We start from the raw sequence: 27,290 nt of genomic DNA on the forward strand, positions 1-27,290 counted from the left end.
AAGTATGTGTAAGGGAGGAGAAATCAGGTGAAAGAGCAGGTGGAAGGGGAATAAGCTGGCAGAAGGAACAAGAAAGCTAACAAACGAGAAAGAATGGCAGCCGAAAGGAAAAAGGGCAACTAAATGGCAAGAGGTAGAGGGGAAAGGAATGAGTAAAGAAGATAAAAACAGTAGAAAAATCATTAGATAAATAGCCAGATACATAATTCAACAAACGGAATGAACCAAACAGAGCTGTCAACAGGCAATTGGTCTGTCCACACTTAGCAGTGCTTTGTTTCTCCAAGCAACCAATTGAAACAAAGCATCCTGTATTGTATAACTGGAAATTAACTGCATTTCTATAAAATCCATTGCTTACAATGCACTGTAAGACAGGTGCAAGAGAAATTAAACCAGTACCAAAAAGAAAAAATGACAACAATAATATTACAGAGAGAGAGAGATGAACTTAAGCACTAAGAATATTACACCAGAAACAACACATTAGACAAGAAGTGGAAAAGAATCTGTGTACTCACTATACTGGCCTGTCAAGCATCAGCAGCAGAGGAAGGGTTAACAATAGTCTTTAAAGGAAGCCCCGTTCAGCAGCACTTCCACTAAAGACAAATTAGAACAACCCTGGGAATCTATGAAGCACCGATCTGTTGCCAAGGACGTTAGGAATGAACTCCTCTACACTGCTCTTGCAATCATTTGGGAGATGTCTTTATTCCAGCCGACTGTCCCACCGAGTTTTTTTTCCTGCTATTAATTCATACAAATAGGTGACATCTCTAACACTTGTTATAAGGCAACGAGCAGCTGAAAAGGGAGAAAGCTATCCATATGTGGTCTTCATGTCGCAGCAGGCTGCTCCCCAGTGCTGACCAGGGAACTTGTGAAGAAGAAGAGGGACTGCAACAAAGCCACAAAGGTAACATTTATATTACACACCTGCCATTGGGGGTCCATGGATAGGAGGAATGCTGTGCTTAGGAAGACAGCAGATCACGCTACATCTGAAAAGGGTAGAGTCTCATATATGCCTCCTGATCTGTACATTCTGTACATCTCCTACATTATCCTTGTATTATCAGAGGCTAATGGGGTCAATTTGTTGGAAAGGTTTCCTGATGACGACTTGGTTCCATTAAAGGATGAGAATAAGGTTGAGGGTGATTAGAGGAGTGCAAAGTACAATGTTCATATGGAGAGGAGGGTAGATCAAGGTCTCGTATATAGGAACAATTTATTATGAATGTTTGGAAACTACAAGCAGAATGCAAGAGACTTAAGTGAAGAGACAGCTACAGTTTAATTCAGGCAAACTCGTTCTTATTCCAAGTTAAAGACACTGCAGCCACTTACTATTCTGTTTACACCTCTCGGATACTTCAGGGACATGGCAGGACAGGGTATGCCACCAATTAAATGTGAAATCCAATAAGGCAGAGAAGATGAGTGGCCTTGGTCAGTGACATCACTCACCTCAGAATTATTATCTGTGACATACATTGACTGGCTTTTGCCTCTCCATTAACCATGCCATTACTTCCACAGTGCAAAGACCACAATATCCGCATTCACAACCATCTTTATGAATTGTTTTTTGGGGGCTTTTTTTTTTTACCATTGCCCTTAGAGTTAAAATTGTAGCGCTCTCATTACATGAATAATATGGAAACCTGATTATCTGTAAGATGAGAGCGATCACACAGACATTTTAATTAATATCCAATAATATGATTAAATAATTTCCTTTACTGTTGCCAGATTAAAAGGCTAATACCTACTGACTTTCATGGCTTGTATATTACCGGTGACTGGTAGCGGAAGCGGTTATATTCTGTCTACGTGATACATACAGCAAATGAAGCAAAAAGCTGAACAAAAATAGAATAAATGTAATATTACCTTGATCTCTTTATGCACAATACATAATTCTCCATAAGTCAACGTGCATTTATGTCTCTAGCTATATAGCTGTACTGTAACACTTGTATTACAGCATGCACACTCTAATTTATGTACTGTTATGTATGTATTTATATCTCAGTTAACTATTTGCATCACAGACAGACCAGCAATAACATGCTGGGATTGGTAGTTACACAGCAGCTGGACCCCTGTACCTGCCCTAGTTTCATAATGAATTATTCCTATATGTGACACAGAAGAGGAATAGGATAATAATTTTCACATACAGCAGCTTATCCGTAATACAAATGTGTTCTATCAATATCCTAAGCAGAGGCGAGACCTGGGGCCAAATGTAACAGCCTGCGGGATTTGGAAAGTGACGAGATTTCTGCGATTAAGCCGCGAGATTCTAAGCACTGATCTATTTTTATTTGAAGGCAAAACCAGCCAGTCTGATGTCAACTTACAAATCAAATGATGCTTTGAGTCTCTGTGCTTTCCAGATCCTGCTGGTTATTACACTTGGCCCATGGACTATAGAGAATCTTCCCTGTTTGAAACTGTGATCATATCACATGGATATTACTATAACAGAACATTTTTCCTATGGAGTTATGTGTTATTACTGTTTGTTTTCTATGCTGGTGCATAATACTGTAAATAAATGTTAGTAATAATAACAATTAATAGGTATATACCTTGAGATATGGACAGGCAGGGAAAAGAAGAGGCGGATGAATGACCGGGAACACAATGGGGTTGTTCCCTTTCAGCTAATTACACATCTATCAGTTGACATCATTTTGTGAGGTTTATAGATCAGGGGTTCCACATAACAGGTTGACAGTCAATAGGTCGACATGCTTTAGGTCAACAGCGCCAAAAGGTCGACAGTATGTAAAATCAACTAGTACAAAAGGTCGGCAGGTTCAAATGGTTGACATCACAATGGTTGACTCAATGTTTGGATTTGTTTCCCAATTTTTTCATCAATAACCATCCACGTGGACTATGACTGGGAGTTGTAACCTGTGCTGAGAGAAGCGTGGCTTGCAAGTTAGGGACCCAATGATCCACAGCCACAGATCAGGTGTAAATATTGTCAAAACATACACGTATACCAACTATTAAGCATTAACATACACCACGGCATGTAAGATGCATCACTAAAGGACATAGGAGAGGAACGTCACAGAATGAAGATCAATATGAAATTACAACTAGATTACAGTCACATGCTGAGACATTTGGCATTTGTATAATGACATCTGAACATGCTATGCAGCCCGGCATATTAACACATTTCATACTGATCACACACAGAAACATAATAATGAATCATGAAAAACATTAAGTGCTTGTAAAAATAAAGGTTACATGCCACGTTCCTAAAGTTATTTTCTATACCACCTTTAACTCTTTCAGATGGGCATCCTGATTCCCTGACCCACAAGTCTGCCCGATACTAGTTGTAAATCTCGGATGTACCGGTGTTGACATCCCACAATAGCTATTGAAATAAATGTCTATATTGATTACATATGACCTTTCAAATCGTTGTGCATTCAGACGGAACTCATCATACCGCCTACAGCGAGCCAATGTAGAGGGCAAGGCCAAAACTATATACAACCATGCACACTCTTAAACATTCATATGTATATAGATAAGTTTTTTTTGGGGGGGGATTTAGCATTGTTAAATAGTTTATACCCCTTTCCACAAATTGCATATTTTGATGAATCCGTTATAGTACATCAAGCTATATCTCCCAAGGGTGATGGAGGAGTCACTGCTGGCGTATGCCTTATGGACAAAACCTCCTCTAAATTAAGGCGTGAAAAGTTTTTCTAAAATCTAGGAGCCAGGATGAAAGTGTAGGAGCCAGACTGTTGTCGTCCTTCCACCACTCCCTGCACCCTCCTAACAAAAAAACAAAAAAACCCCAGCCTAGTGGTTCACAAACTGTCTTGAATCGCGGCACCCTAGAGTAACAGCATTTTTTTCATGGCACCCCTACAATAAACATTTATTATTTATATATTTTGGGGGAAAAACAACATTAAGTAAACTGTGCCTACCTGCCATCAGTTATGTGGTGGTGTACAGTTGTGCTTCTGTTTGTCCACATGTTTTATGACTGGCAGCCACCAGCACTAGTTTTACCTTTCACTTTAGCCAGAAATAATTTGATTTGGTCCTTGACCACCAACACGAGGCACCCCTGCAAGAGCCTCTTGGCACACCAGGGTGCCACGGCACACAGTTTGAGTACTACTGCCCCAGCCCCAGTCAGGAAAACCCGACGGCCACACAACTAAGGGGACCCCCCAGGCAAACCAGCCCTCCACAGCAATACCCCGGGCAAACAAGACCCCCCAAAACCACAATCCCTGCCCACACATAGACCCTCTTATCGGAGAGCTCTATGTAGCCGGAGTTTGAACACAGCAGACGGACAGGCACAGCAGTCAGCGCAGACTAGGACAGACACTCAGCAAATGCAGTCCTGTGCATGAAATGGCTGCCGCAACACAGGCAGGCCCATGAATCTCTGCTGGGGCTTAAGAGGATCTGCTTCTTCCATTACTGGCATAATCTGGTAGTCAGGCAGCAAAATCTAGGGGCCATGGGATTTGTCAAGCCCTGCTCTAAATGGTAAATGCACAAACAAGCCTCAGCCGTCTGTCAGCAAGTTCCAAATCTGTGGTAATTCATACACCTAAATAAACAGATGGCATACTAATTATTCATTGCATGAGGAAATCACTGCCCATTAATCACCCCTTCCAAGTCACATGATTAAAGTGCAGAAACTGTCCACTCACACAAGCAGCCATTTTGTGCCTGTACCAATAAGTAACATATCAAGTTCCCTAGAAACTGGCGGGAATTCGTTCCAATATCTTGGAAAAGTGTATTTCCAGAACTCTATAACCTGTCATTTTGTAAACTGAAATCAAATATTTAGCTTATCAATTCCCTAGAAACTTGTGTGGTAAATGAGATATGCATCATAAAATAATTACTTGGAAATGAGGATTTAAAATGTTACCTGTTGCAAATATACCAGTAAGCAGCCATATTGTAAGGGCTGAAACAATGTTCAGCCTATTAGTTCTTACTGACTGGTAATATCATTCAGGGAGTCACTTTTGTTCAACTCACAAAAATGGCCGTTAAACTTAAAAAAAACAACTCACCCCTTTCGGGGCCATGGCCATATATCTTATACTGTATATAAAATTAATTGGTCTGTTTGTTTGTTTGTCTGTATGTCTGTCCGGTTATGCATTCGGACACCCCTGCCCCGAATGAGATGAAACCAATGCGAGGTGGTCCAGTTGGATCCTGGCCAGGTTTTAGGGGGGTTAGGGTGTCCCAGTTGGACCTCACAGCAGAATGCACTGGGCAGAACCGTCACCCACGGAGTGGAAACATTGGAACCCGGAAGACATACTGGAAGGTTGGGTTCCGGTTGGCCCTCACGCTGGTGTACGCTAGCCAAAACTTTGACCCGGGATGCCTGTTATGGGCCCTCCAATATATGGATTTGGATGAAAACTTTAATGAACTAAAATACTGACAAAAATGGAGGCGTGAAGATGTTGTGTACCCAAAAGCCTTGGAATAGCAACATTGATAACAGAAGGAAAACTTTAAACCCATCTCGCAATGGAAAAGTGATTATAAAACTGAAAAGAAAGAAGTTGGGGTTCTGGGCTGCTGGCGACACCCCAAAAACAAAATGACACTGGGCTGCCACCCCATGGGTGTGTTGGGAGAGCTACTAATTACTTTTATTATGTTGACAGTTACATCCAACTCACTGATAAATTAATAACAGGAAAATTTAAACCCAGGCAATGGAGCAATACTTGAATTGTTCTGTCGGGCGCCATCTAGTGGCTGTCGGCGTGCAAAACACTTGAATTCACCCCATAGAGGTGAGGAGCAGCATTAGCAATTTCTTATATAGGCTACACGCAAGCTATATAGAGTAATATAAAAAAATGCTTATTTATTTCTGAGTCTTCATGAAACACATTTTAATGAGATACAGTCACCATGTCAAAATGTTGACAACCATCTTGTCAACACTGTTGAAATGTAGACATAGTCACAATGTTGACATATGAAATGTCGACATTCTGCAGAGAGAGAAGGGTTGAGGTTAGGCACCAGTGTGAGGGTTAGGGTCTACGCTGCAGGAGGAGTGGACCAGAGTTAGACACTAGGTTTAGAACTAGGCTGCAGGTGGAAGTTTAGGGTTAGGCACCTGAGGGAGGGTTATGGTCAGGTTGTGGGAGGAAAAATGTTTGGTTAGGCACTAGGGGGAAAATTAGGATTAAGGTTAGATGGCCGCCAGACCCAGAAGACACCATTGCAGTGCCTCAGCTGCTACCAGGTATATGATCACAGCACCACCGGGACACAAAGTTATGTCAACATTCTATTCATATCAACATTTTCATCAGTGTTGACACAGCAAACCCAACCCCAATTTAAGTTTGAGACCACCAGGTGCTTCTTTTTAAAATAGACTGTACTTCCCTGTTTCTCGTGCTATCCAGCTTCCAGCTTATCCCTATTTGTAATGGTTATATAAATCGATGTTTTTCACAAAGAAATAATTTTTGTTTTTAAGTACTTAAATCCTTTGCTTTAATGGAGTCCAGTGTGTAAATCAAACATGTTCATGATAAAAATAAGATTTTACTTACCGATAAATCTATTTCTCGTAGTCCGTAGTGGATGCTGGGACTCCGTAAGGACCATGGGGAATAGCGGCTCCGCAGGAGACAGGGCACAAAATAAAAGCTTGAGATATCAGGTGGTGTGCACTGGCTCCTCCCCCTATGACCCTCCTCCAAGCCAGTTAGGATACTGTGCCCGGACGAGCGTACATAATAAGGAAGGATATTGAATCCCGGGTAAGACTCATACCAGCCACGCCAATCACACCGTACAACTCGTGATCTGAACCCAGTTAACAGTATGATAATTTTAAAGGAGCCTCTGAAAAGATTGCTCAACAATAATAACCCGAATTTTTTGTAACAATAACTATATACAAGTATTGCAGACAATCCGCACTAGGGATGGGCGCCCAGCATCCACTACGGACTACGAGAAATAGATTTATCGGTAAGTAAAATCTTATTTTCTCTAACGTCCTAAGTGGATGCTGGGACTCCGTAAGGACCATGGGGATTATACCAAAGCTCCCAAACGGGCGGGAGAGTGCGGATGACTCTGCAGCACCGAATGAGAGAACTCCAGGTCCTCCTCAGCCAGGGTATCAAATTTGTAGAATTTAGCAAACGTGTTTGCCCCTGACCAAGTAGCTGCTCGGCAAAGTTGTAAAGCCGAGACCCCTCGGGCAGCCGCCCAAGATGAGCCCACTTTCCTTGTGGAATGGGCTTTTACTGATTTTGGCTGTGGCAATCCTGCCACGGAATGTGCAAGCTGAATTGTACTACAAATCCAACGAGCAATCGTCTGCTTTGAAGCAGGAGCACCCAGCTTGTTGGGTGCATACAGGATAAACAGCGAGTCAGTTTTCCTGACTCCAGCCGTCCTGGAAACATATATTTTCAAGGCCCTGACAACGTCCAGCAACTTAGAGTCCTCTAAGTCCCTAGTAGCCGCAGGTACCACAATAGGTTGGTTCATGTGAAATGCAGAAACCACCTTAGGTAGAAATTGAGGACGAGTCCTCAATTCCGCCCTGTCAGAATGAAAATTTAGGTAAGGGCTTTTACATGATAAAGCCGCCAATTCTGACACACGCCTAGCTGAAGCCAAGGCCAACAGCATCGACACCTTCCACGTGAGATATTTTAAATCTACCGTAGACAATGGTTCAAACCAGTGTGATTTTAGAAATCTCAACACAACATTGAGATCCCAAGGTGCCACTGGAGGCACAAAAGGAGGCTGTATGTGCAGCACCCCTTTCACAAATGTCTGAACTTCAGGTACTGAAGCCAGTTCTTTCTGGAAGAATATCGACAGGGCCGAAATTTGAACCTTAATGGACCCTAATTTTAGGCCCATAGACAGTCCTGTTTGCAGGAAATGCAAGAAACGACCCAGTTGAAATTCCTGTGTAGGGGCCTTCTTGGCCTCACACCACGCAACATATTTACGCCAAATGCGGTGATAATGTTTTGCGGTTACTCCCTTTCTGGCTTTTACCAGAGTAGGGATGACTTCTTCTGGAATGCCCTTGTCCTTCAGGATCCGGCGTTCAACCGCCATGCCGTCAAACGCAGCCGCGGTAAGTCTTGGAACAGACAAGGCCCCTGCAGTAGCAGGTCCTGTCTTAGAGGTAGAGGCCACGGTTCGTCCGTGAGCATCTCTTGAAATTCCGGGTACCAAGACCTTCTTGGCCAATCCGGAACCACGAGTATAGTTCTTACTCCTCTCCTTCTTATGATTCTCAATACTTTCGGTATGAGGGGCAGAGGAGGGAATACATACACTGACTGGTACACCCACGGCGTTACCAGAGCGTCCACTGCTATTGCCTGAGGGTCCCTTGACCTGGCGCAATATCTGTCCAGTTTTTTGTTTAGACGTGACGCCATCATGTCCACCTTTGGTCTTTCCCAACGGTTTACAATTTGGTGGAAGACTTCTGGGTGAAGTCCCCACTCTCCCGGGTGAAGGTCGTGTCTGCTGAGGAAGTCTGCTTCCCAGTTGTCCACTCCCGGAATGAACACTGCTGACAGTGCTATCACATGATTTTCCGCCCAGCGAAGAATCCTTGCAGTTTCTGCCATTGCCCTCCTGCTTCTCGTGCCGCCCTGTCTGTTTATGTGGGCGACTGACGTGATGTTGTCCGACTGGATCAACACCGCCTGACCCTGAAGCAGAGGTTTTGCTTGAATTAAGGCATCGTAAATGGCCCTTAGTTCTAGAATGTTTATATGAAGAGATGTTTCCATGCTTGACCACAAGCCCTGGAAATTCCTTCCCTGTGTGACTGCTCCCCAGCCTCTCAGGCTGGCATCCGTGGTTACCAGGATCCAATCCTGAATGCCAAATCTGCGGCCCTCTAGTAGATGAGCCCTCTGAAGCCACCACAGGAGAGACACCCTTGTCCTTGGCGACAGGGTTATCCGTTGATGCATCTGAAGATGCGATCCGGACCATTTTCCCAGTAGATCCCACTGAAAAGTTCTTGCATGGAATCTTCCGAATGGAATCGCTTCGTAAGAAGCCACCATTTTTCCCAGGACCCTTGTGCACTGATGCACTGAGACCTGTCCTGGTTTTAGGAGGTTCCTGACTAGCTCGGATAACTCCCTGGCCTTCTCCTCCGGGAGAAACACCTTCTTCTGGACAGTGTCCAGAATCATTCCTAAGAACAGTAGACGTGTCGTTGGAATCAGCTGCGATTTTGGAATATTTAGAATCCATCCGTGCTGACTTAGCACTACCTGAGATAGTGCCACTCCGACTTCTAACTGTTCCTTGGTTCTTGCCCTTATCAGGAGATCGTCCAAGTAAGGGATAATTAAGATGCCTTTTCTTCGTAGAAGAATCATCATTTCGGCCATTACCTTGGTAAAGACCCGAGGCGCCGTGGACAATCCAAACGGCAGCGTCTGAAACTGATAATGACAGTTTTGTACTACAAACCTGAGGTACCCTTGGTGAGAAGGATATATTGGGACGTGGAGATACGCATCCTTGATGTCCAGCGACACCATATAGTCCCCCTCTAACAGGTTCGCTATCACCGCTCTGAGTGACTCCATCTTGAATTTGAACCTTTTTATGTAAGTGTTCAAAGATTTTAGATTTAATATTGGTCTCACCGAGCCGTCCGGCTTCGGTACCACAAATAGTGTGGAATAATACCCCTTCCCCTGTTGTAAGAGGGGTACCTTGATTATCACCTGCTGGGAGTACAGCTTGTGAATGGCTTCCAGAACTGCCTCCCTGTCGGAGGGAGACTTTGGTTTTGTCTGAGTCTGCTTGTAAAGCCCCAGCGTCATGCTGAAGACTTGGCAGAAGCAGGGGAGGGCTTCTGCTCCTGGGAAGCGGCTGCATGGTGCTGCCTTTTTCCTCTTCCTCTGCCCTTGGGCAGAAAAGAGTGACCTTTTGCTCGCTTGTACTTATGGGAACGAAAGGACTGAGTTTGAAAAGACTGTCTTTTTCTGTTGATGTGAAGTAACCTGGGGTAAAAAGGTGGATTTTCCAGCCGTTGCCGTGGCCACCAGGTCTGTTAGACCAGCCCCAAATAACTCCTCCCCCTTATACGGCAATACTTCCATGTGCCGTTTGGAATCTGCGTCCCCTGACCACTGTCTGGTCCATAATGCTCTTCTGGCAGAGATGGACATTGCGCTTACTCTTGATGCCAGGGTACAAATATCCCTCTGCGCATCACGCATATATAGCAATGCATCCTTTAAATGTTCTATAGTTAACAGAATATTGTCCCTATCCAGGGTACCAATATTCTCAGTCAGGGAATCCGCCCATGCGACTCCAGCACTGCACATCCAGGCTGAGGCGATTGCTGGTCGCAGTATAACACCAGTATGTGTGTATATACTTTTCAGGATATTTTCCAGCCTCCTATCAGCTGGTTCTTTGAGGGTGGCCGTATCAGGGGACGGTAACGCTACTTGTTTAGATAAACGTGTGAGCGCCTTATCTACCCTAGGGGGTGTTTCCCACCGTGCCCTAACCTCTGGCGGGAAAGGGTATAGTGCTAATAACTTATTAGAAATTAGCTGTTTTTATCGGGGGAAACCCACGCTTTATCACACACCTCATTTATTTCCTCAGACACAGGAAAAACTATTGGCAGTTTTTTCACACCCCACATAATACCCGCCTTTGAGGTATTTGTAGTGTCAGAAAGGTTCAATGCCTCTTTCATTGCCGTGATCATGTAACGTGTGGCCCTACTGGACATTACGTTTGTCTCGTCACCGTCGACACTAGATTCAGTATCTGTATCTGGATCCGTGTCGACCCACTGAGGTAGCGGCCGTTTTAGGGCCCCTGAGGGTGTCTGAGACGCCTGAACAGGCACTAATTGATTTGCCGGCTTTCTCATGTCGTCAACAGTTTTTTGTAAATTGCTGACATTATCACTTAATTGCTTAAACACAATCATCCAGTCAGGTGTCGACTCCCTAGGGGGTGACATCACTAACACAGGCAACTGCTCCGCCTCCACCTCATTTTCCTCCTCATACATGTCGACACACGCGTACCGACACACAGCACACACACCGGGAATGCTCTGATAGAGGACAGGACCCTACTTAGCCCTTTGGAGAGACAGAGGGAGAGTCTGCCAGCACACACCCAGCGCTATATATATACAGGGATAACCTTATATAAGTGTTAATCCCTTATAGCTGCTGTTAATCTAGTTATTTGCTGCCAAAATGCCCCCCCTTCTCTTTTTTACCCTGAATCAGATGCAGTACTGCAGGGGAGAATCAGGGAGCCGTCCTTCCAGCGGAGCTGTGAGGGAATAATGGCGCCAGTGTGCTGAGGAGATAGGCCCCGCCCCTTCACGACGTCCTTAACTCCCGCTTTTTTGTGTAAAATGGCAGGGGAAAAAATACATCCATATAGCCCTGGAGCTATATGTGATGTATTCCTTTTGCCAGCTAAGGTATGTGTGTGTTATATTGCGTCTCAGGGCGCTCCCCCCCAGCACCCTGCACCCTCAGTGACCGGAGTGTGAAGTGTGCTGAGAGCAATGGCGCACAGCTGCGGTGCTGTGCGCTACCTTAGTCTTGAAGACAGGATGTCTTCTGCCGCCGCTTTCACCGGACCTTCGTCTCTTCTGGCTCTGTAAGGGGGACGGCGGCGCGGCTCCGGTGACCCATCCAGGCTGAACCTGTGATCGTCCCTCTGGAGCTAACGTCCAGTAGCCTAAGAAGCCCAATCCACTCTGCACTCAGGTGAGTTCGCTTCTTCTCCCCTTAGTCCCACGATGCAGTGAGCCTGTTGCCAGCAGGACTCACTGAAAATAAAAAAACCTAACTAAACGTTTATTCTAAGCAGCTCTGGAGAGCTACCTAGTTTGCACCCTTCTCGGCCGGGCACAAAAATCTAACTGGCTTGGAGGAGGGTCATAGGGGGAGGAGCCAGTGCACACCACCTGATATCTCAAGCTTTTATTTTGTGCCCTGTCTCCTGCGGAGCCGCTATTCCCCATGGTCCTTACGGAGTCCCAGCATCCACTTAGGACGTTAGAGAAATAGATAAATGATAACAGTTATGATTTAGGGCAAAGAAGTCGAGCAACTAAAGTTGGGTACATTTCAAAACGATGTTGTTTCCTGGCCGCTGGCATAATCAATATAACGATATATCGGTCGGCCGTACATACTGAATCATATATCACAATATATCTTTCATGGGCGCATTTAGAATGCATGCCAACGTCCGCCGGGTAATCACATCTGATATACAGAACATCAGATGTGACGACGTTGCCGAACACCCAGCAGAGCGTGCAATCGCGGATACATATTAGATGATGTACTGTATCATTCCAATCTGCGTAGGAACGATACATCAGATGACATATGGCCTAGTGTGTACCCAGCCTAAATCTGTCTACAGATATATATCCTATACAAAAACACACACACATTAATTTCAAGAGGGCTTTTTTAAATAATATTTTAAAATGTAACTCACAATAATAAAATAGCTCAAATGCATTGTGTCTGAATGCATAAAACACAATACATTTTATCAAGAAACAGTCGACTGAACCTTTAATCGCCATTTGATATATGTCAAAATGATTGTACTTAACAAGAACTCAAAAATAGTGAATAAAACCAGAACCACTGATTCCACTATTTAAAGACCTCGATATTCCAGCATACAGTGCATCCGGAAAGTATTTACAGTGCTTCACTTTTTCCACATTTTATGTTACAGCCTTATTCTAAAATGGAATACATTCATTTTTCCCCCTCAAAATTCTACACACAATACTCCATAATGACAACGTGAAAAAAGTTTGAGATTTATGCAAATTTATTAAAAATAAAAAACTAAGAAATCACATGTACATAAGTATTCACAGCCTTTGCTCAATACTTTGTTGATGCACCTTTGGCAGCAATTACAGCCTCAAGTCTTTTTGAATATGATGCCACAAGCTTGGCACACCTATATTTGGGCAGTTTCGCCCATTCCTCTTTGCAGCACCTCTCAAGTTCCTTCAGGTAGGATGGGAAGCGTCGGTGCACAGCCATTTTCAGATCTCTCCAGAGATGTTCAATCGTATTCAAGTCTGGGCTCTGGCTGGGCCACTTAAGGACATTTACAGAGTTGTTCTGAAGCCCCTCCTTTGATATCTTGGCTGTGTGCTTAGGGTCGTTTTCCTGCTGAAAGATGAACCATCGCCCCAGTCTGAGGTCAAGAGCGCTCTGGAGCAGGTTTTCATCCAGGATGTCTTTGCATCTTTCTCTCTATCCTGTCTCCCAGTTCCTACCGCTGAAAAACATTCCCACAGCATGATGCTGCCACCACCATGCTTTACTGTATGGATGTTATTTTCCTGGTGATGAGCGGTGCCTGGTTTCCTCCAAACATGATGCCTGGCATTCACGCCAAAGAGTTCAATCTTTGTCTCATCAGACCAGAGAATTTTGTTTCTCATGGTATGAGAGTCCTTCATTCGCATTTTGGCAAACTGCAGGTGAGCTGCCATGTGATTTTTACTAAGGAGTGGCTTCCGTCTAGCCACTCTACCATACAGGCCTGATTGGTGGATTGCTGCAGAGATGGCTGTCCTTCTGGAAGGTTCTCCTTACTCCACAGAGTGACCATCAGGTCCTAGGTCACCTCCCTGACTAGGGCCCTTCTTCTATGATCGCTCAGTTTAGATGGCTGGCCAGCTCTAAGAAGAGTCCTGGTGATTCCGAACTTCTTCCATTTACGGATGATGTAGGCCACTGCGCTCCTTGGGACCTTAAAAGTAGCAGATTTTTTTCTGTACCCTTCCCCAGATTTGTGCCTCGAGTCAATCCTGTCTCGGAGGTCTACGGACAACTCCTTTGACTTCATGCTTGGTTTGTGCTCAGACATGCACTGTCAAGTGTGGGACCTTATATAGACAGGTGTGTGCCTATCCAAATCATGTCCAATCAACTGAATTTACTACAGGTGGACTCCAATTAAGCTGCAGGAACATCTCAAGGTTGATCAGTGGAAACAGGATGCACCTGAGCTCAATTTTGAGCTTCATGGCAAAGGCTGTGAATACTTATGTACATGTGATTTCTTAGTTTTATATTTTTAATAAATTTACAAAATCTCAAAAAAAAAACTTTTTTAATGTTGTCATTATGGGGTATTGTGTGTAGAATTTTGAGGGCAAAAATTAATTTATTCCATTTCGGAATAAGGCTGCAACATAACAAAATGTGGAAAAAAAGTGAAGCGCTGCAAATACTTTCCGGGTGCACTGTAATACTCCACAGCTGATTACGCCCCCTGTGATGTCATCAGATGCAGCAGTGACCACTCCCTAAACCTGGTCTTCTCTTATCTTTGTGCTTTCTACAAATTTGACAATACCTCCTCCATCAATATTTGTTATCCTATTCCTCCTTCCACCTCCCCTAATGCCACTCTTACCTAGAGCAATCCTAATAGCATTGTAGGCTCTTGGCAAAGCAATACAGTGCCCTCCCATTCACAGGAATAAATGAACAAAAATCATAAATTATCCCTACTGCAACGTCTCTCCAAATGCTTCTATACAGTGAATGGCTGTCAGCAGTCTGATTGGTGGATTGCTCTGTCTATTCATGGACAGCCCTTCACAGTCTGGCTGCAGGCTGGGAGGCAGGTAGTGAATGCTGCCTGGCTGCTCTAAATGTGTGTAATTCACAATCAAATCAACCATGGAAGCATTCTCTACCTGCCTTCCAGGAAGCTCCAGAGGCACCAGCACACCCCTGCTCGAAGGCCACTAGAATCAGTGGCCCTGGGCAACTGGCCAGTGTGTATATATGTTAAGATGGTATGCGGTTAATTTATTACCTGTTGGGATCCCGGTGTTCAGGATCCCGATGCCGGAATTCCGACAGGCGGCTAAATGCCGCCTATCGGAATCACGACCGCAGCCCCGTATTCCTACTTGGAGGGTGCATCCATACCACCAGTCGAGTGGGAATGTAACCTGTGGTGAGAAAAATAGGATTTTGGTACTTACCAGGTAAATCCTTTTCTTTGAATCCATAGGGGGCACTGGAGTACTCTTGGGATATGGACGGCTTAGCAGAAACAAAGGCACTGAATATTTAAATTTAGAACTCTCCACCCCTCCATATCCCAGAGTACCTCAGTGTACGACCTCAGTGTTTTTTACTGAGCGAACAGGAACTATAGAGAGGTTGACAATGGAGAATTCCTATAACATAACGGACAACAACAAAGTTGACACATAACGTTACTGTCAACTAAACAGTTGACACCATAACCGATAGACCTTTATAATTTGAACCAATCGGTGAAAATGTGTTACCATAAGCTCCTCTGAGCTTAATACAACCCAGGTAAAACTGCTCTGGGTGGGCGTCCAGTGCCCCCTATGGATTCAAAGAAAAGGATTTACCTGGTAAGTACCAAAATCCTATTTTCTTTTTCATCCACTAGGGGTCACTGGAGTACTCTTGGGACGTACCAAAGCTTCCCTCGTGGGCGGGAGAGCTGTTTGACACCTGTAACAGTAGGCGGCCAAAGCTAGATGCTGATGCCGCAAACGTTTCAAAACGTGTAAACGCGCACAAACGTGTGCACTGAAGACTATGTAGCCGCGTCGTAGAAGCTCCACGACCAGCTGGTCATGACATTCCCACAGAACCTGTGGGATGAGCTATTACTGACGTAGGCGACTGTAACTTAGCCTTAAGGTAAGCCTGACTTGTAGTCAGTTTTATCCAACTGGATAATGTCTGCTGAGAAACTGGCTAACCCCAGTTGGCAGCCTCATAGAGAACAAACAACGTATCCGTATTACGAACTGTAGACGTTCGGGACATATAAACGCGTAATGCGCGTACCACATTCAGAATTCTAGAATGTGCTGTCAACACAGGAAACACTATTGGTTTATTGATGTGAAAAATAAGAAATCGGAATTCGTCCGAAGTTCCGCTCTGTCATGAGGAAACCCAAATACGGTGGCTTGGAATACAAGGCACCCAAATGTGAAAACAAAACCCTTGCCGAAGCTAAGGCTAGAAGAAAAAACGTTTTCCAAGTGAGAAACTTAATCCCCATTTGTTGTAAGGGTTCAAAATATGAAAACTGTAAGAAATCTGAACCCAGCTTCAAGTCGCATGGCGCTGTAGGTGGGATAAATGGAGGCTGCACTCTGATGACACCTTGTAGAAAGGTGTGTACCGACGCAATAGAGTCAAACGTCTTTGAAAATAAATTGACCACACAGATACCTGCACCCTTAGTGTAGATAAACGCAGTTCTCCATCCCACCCCGTCTGTAAAAGAACAGAATACGGGTAACTTGAAAGATGATGTCGGAAACTTCCGAGCTTCACACCCACCTATATAGGCACACCAAATTTTGTAATAATGAGCTGCCGTAAGCGGCTTTCTAGCTCGTAACATGGTTGGTATAACCGATACTGTAATGCCCTATGTCTTTTCTTAAGAGGGCGGTCTGAACCACCACCCCGTCAACCGCAGCCGCGGTACATAGGTAAATAGGGGTAAAAGAACGGTCCCTGTTGTAACAGGTTGGACGTATTATGAGCGGGCAAAGATCGTGTGCGAGTATTCCTTGGAGATTCGAGAAGCAAGCTCTCCGAAACCCATGAGATATCACTAGTATGACTGTGACAAACTGTCTTATGATCCGTTTTAGCAACGGAGAGAGCAGCGGAAAACGGTGGAACCAGATACACGAGGCTGTATGACCACACGAATGTGAGAGCCTCCACCGCCACTGCCCTTGTGATCTGTCGTTCTGTACACATACTGAGCGTTTGTAATTGTGGCGAGATGCCATCATGTACACCTGAGGGTAACCCCACCTGTGGATCCACATGTGAAACACCTCTGGATTTAATGCCCAGTTTTCTGGATGAAAATCCCGACGGGTGAGATCATCTGTCTAACAGATGTCCACTCCCGGAATGAACCCCGTCGACAACATCACCTAATGGTGTTCTGGGCAATTGAGGATTCGAGCTACCTCCCGCATTGCCATGCGGCTTCTCGGTCCTCCCTGTTGTTGTGTATGCAACTCCCGTTGCGTTGTCTGACTGCACTTGGACAGACTGAAAGCGAAGCATGTAGTGTATTGTAAATTGCACGGAGTTCCAGGACATTTATAGACAGCAATCTGTCGTGATCCGTTTTAGAACCCCTGTCGCTGACCTTTTTAACTACAACTCCTCAACCTCTGAGACTCTCGTCCAGAGTATATACACCCTCGCCCCCCTGTGGGAAACGCGAGTGAAACCCGGCGAACTAAAGCGCTTTGAAAAACATCATTGTTCCTAATAGGCGAATACACCAATGTACCGCTAGTGTGCGTGGCTTTTGCACTAATTGTACTAGATGGTACATTTGTTCTTTCTGGTGTAGTAGGTAAATCTCTTTGATTTACCGTATTTATAATCATACCTAGGAATTGAAGTCGTTCAGACGGAATTAGATGCGATTGTTTTTGAACTTGACCTGCCACCGTGGTGTACGTTAGTAGCGCAAGTAAGAGGAACCTCTGTTGAGACAGAGTTCTTATGAGCAGATCGTCTAAGTATGGAACGATTGTCACCGCCAGGGCTCTGAGATGAGCTATCATCACCAACATCACTTTGGTGAATACCCGAGGCGTTGACAAGAGGCCAAACGGTAGAACCTGAAATGGTTAATGGTTGTGGCGTATTGCAAAACGCCAGAACCTGTGATGCGGTGACCAAACCGGAATGGGTAAATACGCATTGTGAAGATCAAGCGCAATCATGCAATCTTGTGGCTCCAAATATGCAAATACTAACCGCAGAAAATCCATTTTCAAACTGTAGTAAGTGACTTGCTGATTGAGACTGCGACGGAGCCCTCCGGCTTCGTTACCCCAAACAGAGGGGAATAAGTAACCCTGACTCTGTTGGTGTACCAGGCCTGGAAATAAAAACATCTGAAACCAGCAGAGACTGAATGGCAACCTGCCAAAACGCCTAATTTCGTCCGACAGAGGCAGTCTTGTCTTTTATGTAAATAGCGGATACATCCATGAGTGGATGTCTGGAAACCCGGCCAATGTAACGTGTAAAGGCGCGCTTCCACAATTGGAAAATCGAAATGGCCTAAGTCAAGCCACTGGCTTGTTGACTTTAGCACCCTGGCGTTACAAGTCGTGACTGGTTTTGTACCACAGCCTTGAAAAGACTGAAGTCTAAAGGGATTAAACGTCGGACCAAAGTATTTCCGTTTTGATACCGGAGGCGGCAACCTGAATATCAAATTTAGGACCAAACAACTTCTGGCCTTGTTGTGCTGAAACTAGCGACGATGAAAAGCGAGAATCGAGGTAACAGGCGTCAGCAGAAGCTTTACAGAGATACTCTGCAGCTTCTCATTAACAGTGATCGTCATTGTTTACATACATAGAGCGTCTAGTGACCCAAATGTATCTTGGGTCTTTATAATGTTTGTCACAGACGAATTCACCAATGGCGGATTGTCCCATGGAAACGGGTAAATAGAGTTAAATGTTAGTCAGATATTCTAAATAATAACTCATTGAAGATCTGTTGTTTATTAAATTCGACGGATTAGATGTTAGAGTCTACTTAGTCTCTGTAAAAATTGAGACACTGACTCACTGGTTATTAGCAATGTATGGTTGTCAAAACCCAGCACTATCTGACTGCTGGTCTAATGTACCCTTCTCGTAGGTATCGCTGTGAGGTTTGACATATAATTGTCAGACTGCATTAAATTATAAGACCAGTTAAATTAACACCCTGGTACCCAAAGGGAAATTGGACCTTTGGAAAGACTGAGACTCCTTCGTTAGAGCTGGCGGAGTAACTTCCGAGACTCCGATCTTACCGCTCCTGTCGAGCGGAGTTAATTTGAATTGCCAATGCTTAACATAGGATCTGGGACTGACCCGGCTTCCGGAGTGGAAACCTACAAACCAACTGAATCTGTGGTAGATTTATGTACAGACATTGTAGTAAACCTTATATTTAGTCTGTGTTGGAGCCTTACCCCTTATACAGACAGACACCACAATAGCCAAAGGACAGACACTTGCACGACTCAGTAAAATGTGTACTTAAGGTGCGTAATATATATATATATATTTATGGCTAAATAAAGTTTACATGGGCCCATGTGAAACCTGAACCAAAATTTCCACTAACACCCCTGCGCCTCCGGTGGCGTAGAGATGTAGGGCAGGAATGTTCTGGAATTACCACTGGAAGAAACAGGAAACATGATTAAAATGGCCCCCATGCCATGCTTACCCTGAGACTCACAGGAGAAGTTACAATACCTGCTGCCACTGATAATCACAGTCTAGTATACACTGATAATCACAGTCTAGTATACACTGATAATCACATGCAGGTTACAATACAATCACAGGCAGGTCACATTTAATATAAGCTCTGCCTGCAGTTAATTATGTATTAATATCTTCTATAGATATGTAGCCTGTTAATATTAATATCTTCTATAGATATGGCAGCCTGTTAATATATATCTAGGCTCAACAGCCTATTACACCGTGATTTTCCCCTTGCAGCATCTGGCAGCTGCAGCCACGCAGTAAACAGCCAGGTCCCCCACTCCCCCCCCTTCCCTGTACTCCCTGTAGCGCTGTGTCTCAGCGGGGAGCCGGGAAGCTCATTGCAGGGAGGCGAGGGACCATAGTCCAGAGCAGCAGAGGTCGGCTGGCCGGAGCGCGGCGTCGCTAGGCAAGCTGCGCGGGTCTGTCTCTGTGAGCACCGCTGACGGAGCGAAGCTGCGGTGGGTCTCCCTCTGTGCGGCGGGTCTCCCTGTGTGAGCACCGCTGACGGTTGTGGTGGGCGGCGCGCCTGGCGGGAGGACGGAGCGCCTGGCAGGAGGACGGAGCGTGGGGCGTCGGAGCGGCAGACGGGGCACTGGAGCGGCTGGGGCGGCTATCACGGTAGTGAGCGGTCGGCTTTACCCACGGACCCCACACAGCGGGGCGGCAGCCTGCGCTGACCGCCCCGTTTCCCCAGCATACCTTTTGTAGGAAGGTCTGCGACGCTTTCCGGTAATGGCTGCGACGGGGCTTCTATCTGTAAGCTCCGTCCAGCTCCTCAGGTCATGGCTGCGACGGGGCTTCTATGTGTAAGCTCCGTCCAGCTGTTGCAGGAGACAGTGGGCTGCCTGTGGCTGTGAGGGTGCTCTTTGTGAGGACCGACACGCCATGCGCTGCCTTGCAGCGGCACCATCCCGGACCCATGTTTTTCCAGAAACTGGGAAGGGATGTGCTAAGTGTAAAAATTAAAAAGTAAAAATGAAAAATTAATAAAATCTTCCACCAAGTGTGGGAAGTCCCCACAAGCCTTGTTATTGCTGTGAGCACGGAAAAAACACTGAGGTCGTACACTGAGGTACTCTGGGATATGGAGGGGTGGAGAGTTCTAAATTTAAATATTCAGTGCCTTTGTTTCTGCTAAGCCGTCCATATCCCAAGAGTACTCCAGTGACCCCTAGTGGATGAAAAAGAAAGCTCGCCACCAGGCCCAATGTGTGGTGAGCGCAGAGAGCCCACGAGGGGACTTGCTGTCGGTATGCCGGGATACTGACAGCTGGCATCCTGACAGCCGGTATATCATATGTATTCCGTAAACATGGCCCTGCTCTTACCAGGTATAATCTTGATATTCCAGTTTCTCTCCCTCCCTTTTCTTCAATACCCAATCTCCTGCCCTGACCAGACTGTTCCGCTTCATAATTGTGCCCTCACCTTTCTCCTAGACTTTACTACTCTGGCGGTCACCATTAACCTACACCATTACCCTGGCACTCCACTCTGACTTGCTTTCTCCAATAACGCTGATCATCTCTGGGAGAAATTGCGCACTCTCACTCACTTCCTCCAATTCACATTTATGATCTCCTACAGCTCTACTCTTTCACTTGCTGAGCAATCCTACTGAAAATTGCTCAACTCATCCCAATGCTCCAACCCTTTTTGCCATCTTCATTTCCCCCCGCTCTTGTCCTCGCAACCCACTCTGCATCAAACAGGAATTACATAATTACATATGCTGTGACATCACCTCTCTACAGACAACTCTCTCTAAAAACTAATTTATTTACGTCAAGCCTACTATCCCTCCTCCTAACTCCCCTGCCTCTGCAAAACCCAACTCTGCACCTCTCCCCTTTTATGCGTCAACCCATCACCTATCTAGAATGTAAGCTCTGGTGAGCAGGGCCCTTTCACTCTCTGTGGGCTTTACATAATGGTCTAATCATGTTGAAGTGAAAAGCCCTTTATCAGTGATAACAGGACTTTTCACTGCTATCTCTATTCACAGATGGGGTTACCGTGGCAAAACCTCAGATTGCCCCAGAAGTACCCCAGCTCAGTGTCTGATTGCGACCCCATACATTAGTATGGGGAGAGTGATTCATAAAAGCATGGAAAGCAAAGCTTTCCACTTCACTTATCAAAAGCCATTTGCCATCTGAGGATGGCGTAGAGGGCCTGCAAAATGGTGCCGGCAAATCAGAGGAGCCCAAGGCATATGCAATTATGCATATGCCGGGTCTCCTCCTCCTGTCTGTCAGACTCTGCCCCAGTGACCTCTGGCTGCGATACTACCCCCGCCACTGCTATCCTCCCATACACCACTCTGACTAGTGTCCCGTCACCGCTGCTGCACCTTCCCCGGCGCATGCGCAGTAAGAAGGAATGAAGCCGAAGGAAAGAGGGAGAAGCCGAGATCATTGAAAACCCAGTTACTGGATTGCAAAGAGGAGAAGAGAAGTGTTAATGAAAAGCTAGTTAAAAGTTTAAAAAACTCACGTTATAAGAATGCGATGTTTAGTTATAAAAATCGCATTCTTTCATGAATAGACCTCGTCATCAGGTGTAAAATTTGTAAAATTGTGAATTTGTCTGTGATGGCCCTGTATAATTACCCTTGTACTTTTGCTTTATGTTCCTATATAGGGCATTACATAACTCCTGTGGAGACATATAAATAAAAATAAGATTTTACTCACCGGTAAATCTTTTTCTCGTAGTCCGTAGTGGATGCTGGGGACTCCGTAAGGACCATGGTGAATAGACGGGCTCCGCAGGAGACTGGGCACTCTAAAGAAAGATTTAGTACTACCTGGTGTGCACTGGCTCCTCCCTCTATGCCCCTCCTCCAGACCTCAGTTAAGGAAACTGTGCCTGGAAGAGCTGACATTACAAGGAAAGGATTTTGGAATCCAGGGTAAGACTCATACCAGCCACACCAATCACACCATATAACTTGTGATAACCTTACCCAGTTAACAGTATGAACAGACAACATAGCATCAACCAAAGGATGCCAATATAATATAACCCTTAATTAAGCAATAACTATATACACGTATTGCAGAAAGTCCGCACTGGGGACGGGCGCCCAGCATCCACTACGGACTACGAGAAAAAGATTTACCGCTGAGTAAAATCTTATTTTCTCTAACGTCCTAGTGGATGCTGGGGACTCCGTAAGGACCATGGGGATTATACCAAAGCCTCCAAACGGGCGGGAGAGTGCGGATGACTCTGCAGCACCGAATGGGCAAACACAAGGTCCTCCTCAGCCAAGGTATCAAACTTGTAGAATTTTGCAAAAGTGTTTGAACCCGACCAAGTAGCAGCTCGGCAAAGCTGTAATGCCGAGACCCCTCGGGCAGCCGCCCAAGAAGAGCCCACCTTCCTTGTGGAGTGGGCTTTCACTGATTTTGGATGCGGCAATCCTGCCGCAGAATGAGCCTGCTGAATCGTGTTACAGATCCAGCGCGCAATAGTTTGCTTTGAAGCAGGAGCACCCAGCTTGTTGGATGCATACAGGATAAACAGCGAGTCAGTCTTCCTGACTCCAGCCGTTCTGTTAACATAAGTCTTCAAAGCCCGGACCACGTCCAGCAACTTGGAATCCTCCAAGTCACGAGTAGCCGCAGGCACCACAATAGGTTGGTTCAAATGAAACGAAGACACAACCTTTGGTAGAAATTGCGGACGAGTCCGCAATTCTGCCCTGTCCATATGAAAAACCAGATAGGGGCTTTTACAGGACAAAGCCGCCAATTCTGACACACGCCTAGCCGACGCTAAGGCCAACAGCATGACCACTTTCCATGTGAGATACTTTAGCTCCACGGTCTTAAGTGGCTCAAACCAGTGGGACTTCAGGAACCCCAAGACCACGTTAAGATCCCAAGGTGCCACTGGTGGCACAAAAGGGGGCTGAATATGCAGCACTCCCTTAACAAACGTCTGAACCTCAGGCAGTGAAGCCAGTTCCCTTTGAAAGAAAATGGATAGGGCCGAAATCTGGACCTTTATGGACCCTAATTTTAGGCCCAAAGTCACTCCTGACTGTAGGAAGTGCAGGAATCGACCCAGCTGGAATTCCTCTGTAGGGGCCTTCCTGGCCTCACACCAAGCAACATATTTTCGCCATATACGGTGATAATGTTTTGCTGTCACGTCTTTCCTAGCCTTTATCAGCGTAGGAATAACTTCATCCGGAATGCCCTTTTCCGCTAGGATCCGACGTTCAACCGCCATGCCGTCAAACGCAGCCGCGGTAAGTCTTGGAACAGACAGGGCCTTGTTGTAACAGGTCCTGTCTGAAAGGCAGAGGCCATGGGTCCTCTGTGAGCATTTCTTGCAGTTCCGGGTACCAAGTCCTTCTTGGCCAATCCGGAGCAATGAATATTGTTCTCACTCCTCTTTTTCTTACAATTCTCAGCACCTTGGGTATGAGAGGAAGAGGAAACACATAGACCGACTGGAACACCCATGGTGTTACTAGTGCGTCCACAGCTATCGCCTGAGGGTCCCTTGACCTGGCGCAATACCTGTTTAGCTTTTTGTTGAGGCGTGACGCCATCATGTCCACCTGTGGGAGTTCCCATCGATTTGCAATCAGCGTGAAGACTTCGTGATGAAGTCCCCACTCTCCCGGGTGGAGGTCGTGTCTGCTGAGGAAGTCTGCTTCCCAGTTGTCGACCCCCGGAATGAACACTGCTGACAGTGCCTGCACGTGATTCTCCGCCCAACGAAGAATCCTGGTGGCTTCTGCCATCGCCACCCTGCTTCTTGTGCCGCCCTGTCGGTTGACATGGGCCACTGCAGTGATGTTGTCTGACTGAATCAGCACTGGTTGGTCTCGAAGCAGAGGCTCCGCTTGGCTTAGGGCGTTGTATATGGCCCTTAGTTCTAGGATATTTATGTGCAGACAAGTCTCCTGACTTGACCACAGCCCTTGGTAGTTTCTTCCCTGAGTGACTGCCCCCCAACCTCGGAGGCTTGCATCCGTGGTCACCAGGACCCAGTCCTGTATGACGAACCTGCGGCCCTCGAGGAGGTGAGCCCTCTGCAGCCACCACAGAAGAGACACCCTGGCCCTGGGGGCCAGGGTGATCAGCCGATGCATCTGAAGATGCGATCCTGACCACTTGTCCAACAGATCCCACTGAAAAATCCTGGCATGGAACCTGCCGAAGGGAATGGCTTCGTATGACGCCACCATCTTTCCCAGGACTCGCGTGCAGTGATGCACCGAACCTGTTTTGGTTTCAGGAGGTCCCTGACCAGAGTCACGAGCTCCTGAGCCTTCTCCTCCGGGAGAAATACCTTCTTCTGGCCTGTATCCAGAATCATGCCCAGGAAGGGCAGACGCTTCGTAGGGATCAGCTGCGACTTTGGAATATTCAGAATCCAGCCGTGCTGCCGCAACACTTCCTGAGAGTGTGCTACGCTGATCAGTAACTGCTCCCTGGACCTCGCCTTTATGAGGAGATCGTCCAAGTATGGGATAATTGTAACTCCTTGCTTCCGAAGGAGCACCATCATCTCCGCCATCACCTTGGTAAATATTCTCGGTGCCGTGGACAGGCCAAACGGCAGCGTCTGGAATTGGTAATGACAGTCCTGTACCACAAACCTGAGGTACTCTTGATGAGGCGGATAAATGGGGACATGCAAGTAAGCATCCTTGATGTCCAGAGACACCATGAAATCCCCCTCTTCCAGACTTGCAATGACCGCTCTGAGCGATTCCATTTTGAACTTGAATTTCCTCAGATAAATATTCAGGGATTTTAAATTCAAGATGGGCCTGACCGAACCGTCCGGTTTCGGTACCACAAACATAGTGGAATAGTAACCCCTTCCCTGTTGAAGGAGGGGAACCTTTACTACCACCTGCTGGAGGTATAGCTTGTGAATTGCCGCCAGCACTACCTCCCTTTCCATGGGGGAAGCTGGCAAGGCCGATTTTAGGTAACGGTGAGGGGGCGTCACTTCGAACTCCAGCTTGTATCCCTGAGACACAATTTGTATAGCCCAAGGATCCACATGTGAGCGAACCCACTGGTGGCTGAAATTTCGGAGACGCGCCCCCACCGCTCCTGGCTCCGCCTGTGGAGCCCCAGCGTCATGCGGTGGATTTAGTGGAAGCAGGGTAGGACTTTTGTTCCTGGGAACTAGCTGCATGGTGCAGCATTTTTTCCTCTACCCCTGCCTCTGGCAAGAAAAGATGCCCCTCTGACTTTCTTGCTCTTTTGCGAACGAAAGGACTGCATTTGGTAATACGGTGCTTTCTTCGGCTGTGAGGGAACATAAGGCAAGAAATTTGACTTCCCTGCCGTAGCAGTGGAAACTAGGTCCGAGAGACCATCCCCAAATAATTCCTCACCCTTATAAGGCAAAACCTCCATGTGTTTTTTAGAGTCGGCATCCCCTGTCCATTGCCGAGTCCATAAGACCCTTCTGGCAGAAATGGACATTGCGTTTATTCTAGAGCCCAGCAGGCAAATGTCCCTCTGGGCATCGCGCATATATAGGGCAGCGTCCTTGATATGTCCCAGGGTCAGTAGTACAGTGTCCCTGTCCAGGGTATCTATCTCCTCCGAGAGATTATCAGTCCAAGCTGCTACAGCACTACACATCCAGGCCGAAGCAATTGCTGGCCTCAGTAGAGTACCAGAATGTGTATAAACAGACTTCAGGATAGCTTCCTGCTTTCTATCCGCAGGATCCTTTAGGGCGGCCGTATCCTGAGACGGCAGGGCCACCCTCTTAGATAAGCGTGTCAACGCCTTGTCTAGACTCGGGGAGGATTCCCAGCGTAACCTGTCCGTTGGCGGGAAAGGATACGCCATCAGTAATCTCTTGGAAATTACTACTTTCCTATCAGGGGAATCCCACGCTTTTACACATAATTCATTTAATTCATGTGAAGGGGGAAAAGTCACTTCTTGCTTTTTCTCCCCATACATATAAACCCTCTTGTCAGGGACAGGGTTTTCCTCTGATATGTGCAATATATCCTTCATTGCTATAATCATGTAGCGGATGGCTTTAGTCATTTTAGGCTGCAACTTTGCATCATCGTCATCGACACTGGAGTCAGACTCCGTGTCGGCATCTGTGTCAACCATCTGGGATAGTGGGCGCTTGTGAGACCCTGACGGCCTCTGCATTGTAGGATCAGGCATGGGTTGAGACCCTGACTGTCCCAAGGCTACAGCTTTATCCAACCTGTTATGTAAGGAGCTTACATTATCATATAACACCTTCCACATATCCATCCAATCAGGTGTCGGCGGCGACACCTCATTCACCTGCACTTGTTCTGCCTCCACATATCCTTCCTCATCAAACATGTCGACACTGACGTACCGACACACCGCACACACACAGGGAATGCTCTGACTGAGGACAGGACCCCACAAAGGCGTTTGGGGAGACAGAGAGAGAGAGTATGCCAGCACACACCCCAGCGCTATATAACCCAGGGATTACACTGTACCTTAGTGATTACCCAGTAGCTGCTGTTTGTGATCGTTTTGCGCCTAAATTTATGTGCCCCCCCTCTCTTTTTACCCTTTTTGCACCTGGATACTGCAGGGGAGAGCCTGGGGAGCGTCTTTCCAGCGGAGCTGTGAAGAGAAAATGGCGCTGGTGTGCTGAGGAAGAAGGCCCCGCCCCCTCAGCGGCGGGCTTCTGTCCCGCTTCTATGTGTAAAAAATGGCGGGGGCTCGAACATATATCCAGTGCCTGACTGGATATATGTGTTATTTTGCCAAAAGGTACCTTAATTGATGCCCAGGGCGCCCCCCTCTGCGCCCTGCACCCTACA

The 27,290-nt window shown here is 46.3% G+C and overlaps 2 protein-coding genes across 5 annotated transcripts in view; one reads left to right on the forward strand and one right to left on the reverse strand.

Annotated features, from left to right (window-relative positions):
* The window catches only part of C7H7orf50 (chromosome 7 C7orf50 homolog), a 671,077-nt gene that overhangs the window by 405,527 nt on the left and 238,260 nt on the right, over positions 1–27,290 (reverse strand). The window lies entirely within an intron of this gene.
* Positions 474–27,290, forward strand: part of GPER1 (G protein-coupled estrogen receptor 1) — a 30,958-nt gene continuing 4,141 nt past the window's right edge. Inside the window, exon 1 of the mRNA XM_063932410.1 lies at positions 474–919. The gene's annotated coding sequence lies outside the window, so the exon portion shown is untranslated. The remainder of the gene's footprint in view (positions 920–27,290) is intronic.

Source organism: Pseudophryne corroboree, chromosome 7 (assembly GCF_028390025.1).
Source record: "Pseudophryne corroboree isolate aPseCor3 chromosome 7, aPseCor3.hap2, whole genome shotgun sequence".
Lineage (NCBI taxonomy): Eukaryota > Metazoa > Chordata > Amphibia > Anura > Myobatrachidae > Pseudophryne > Pseudophryne corroboree.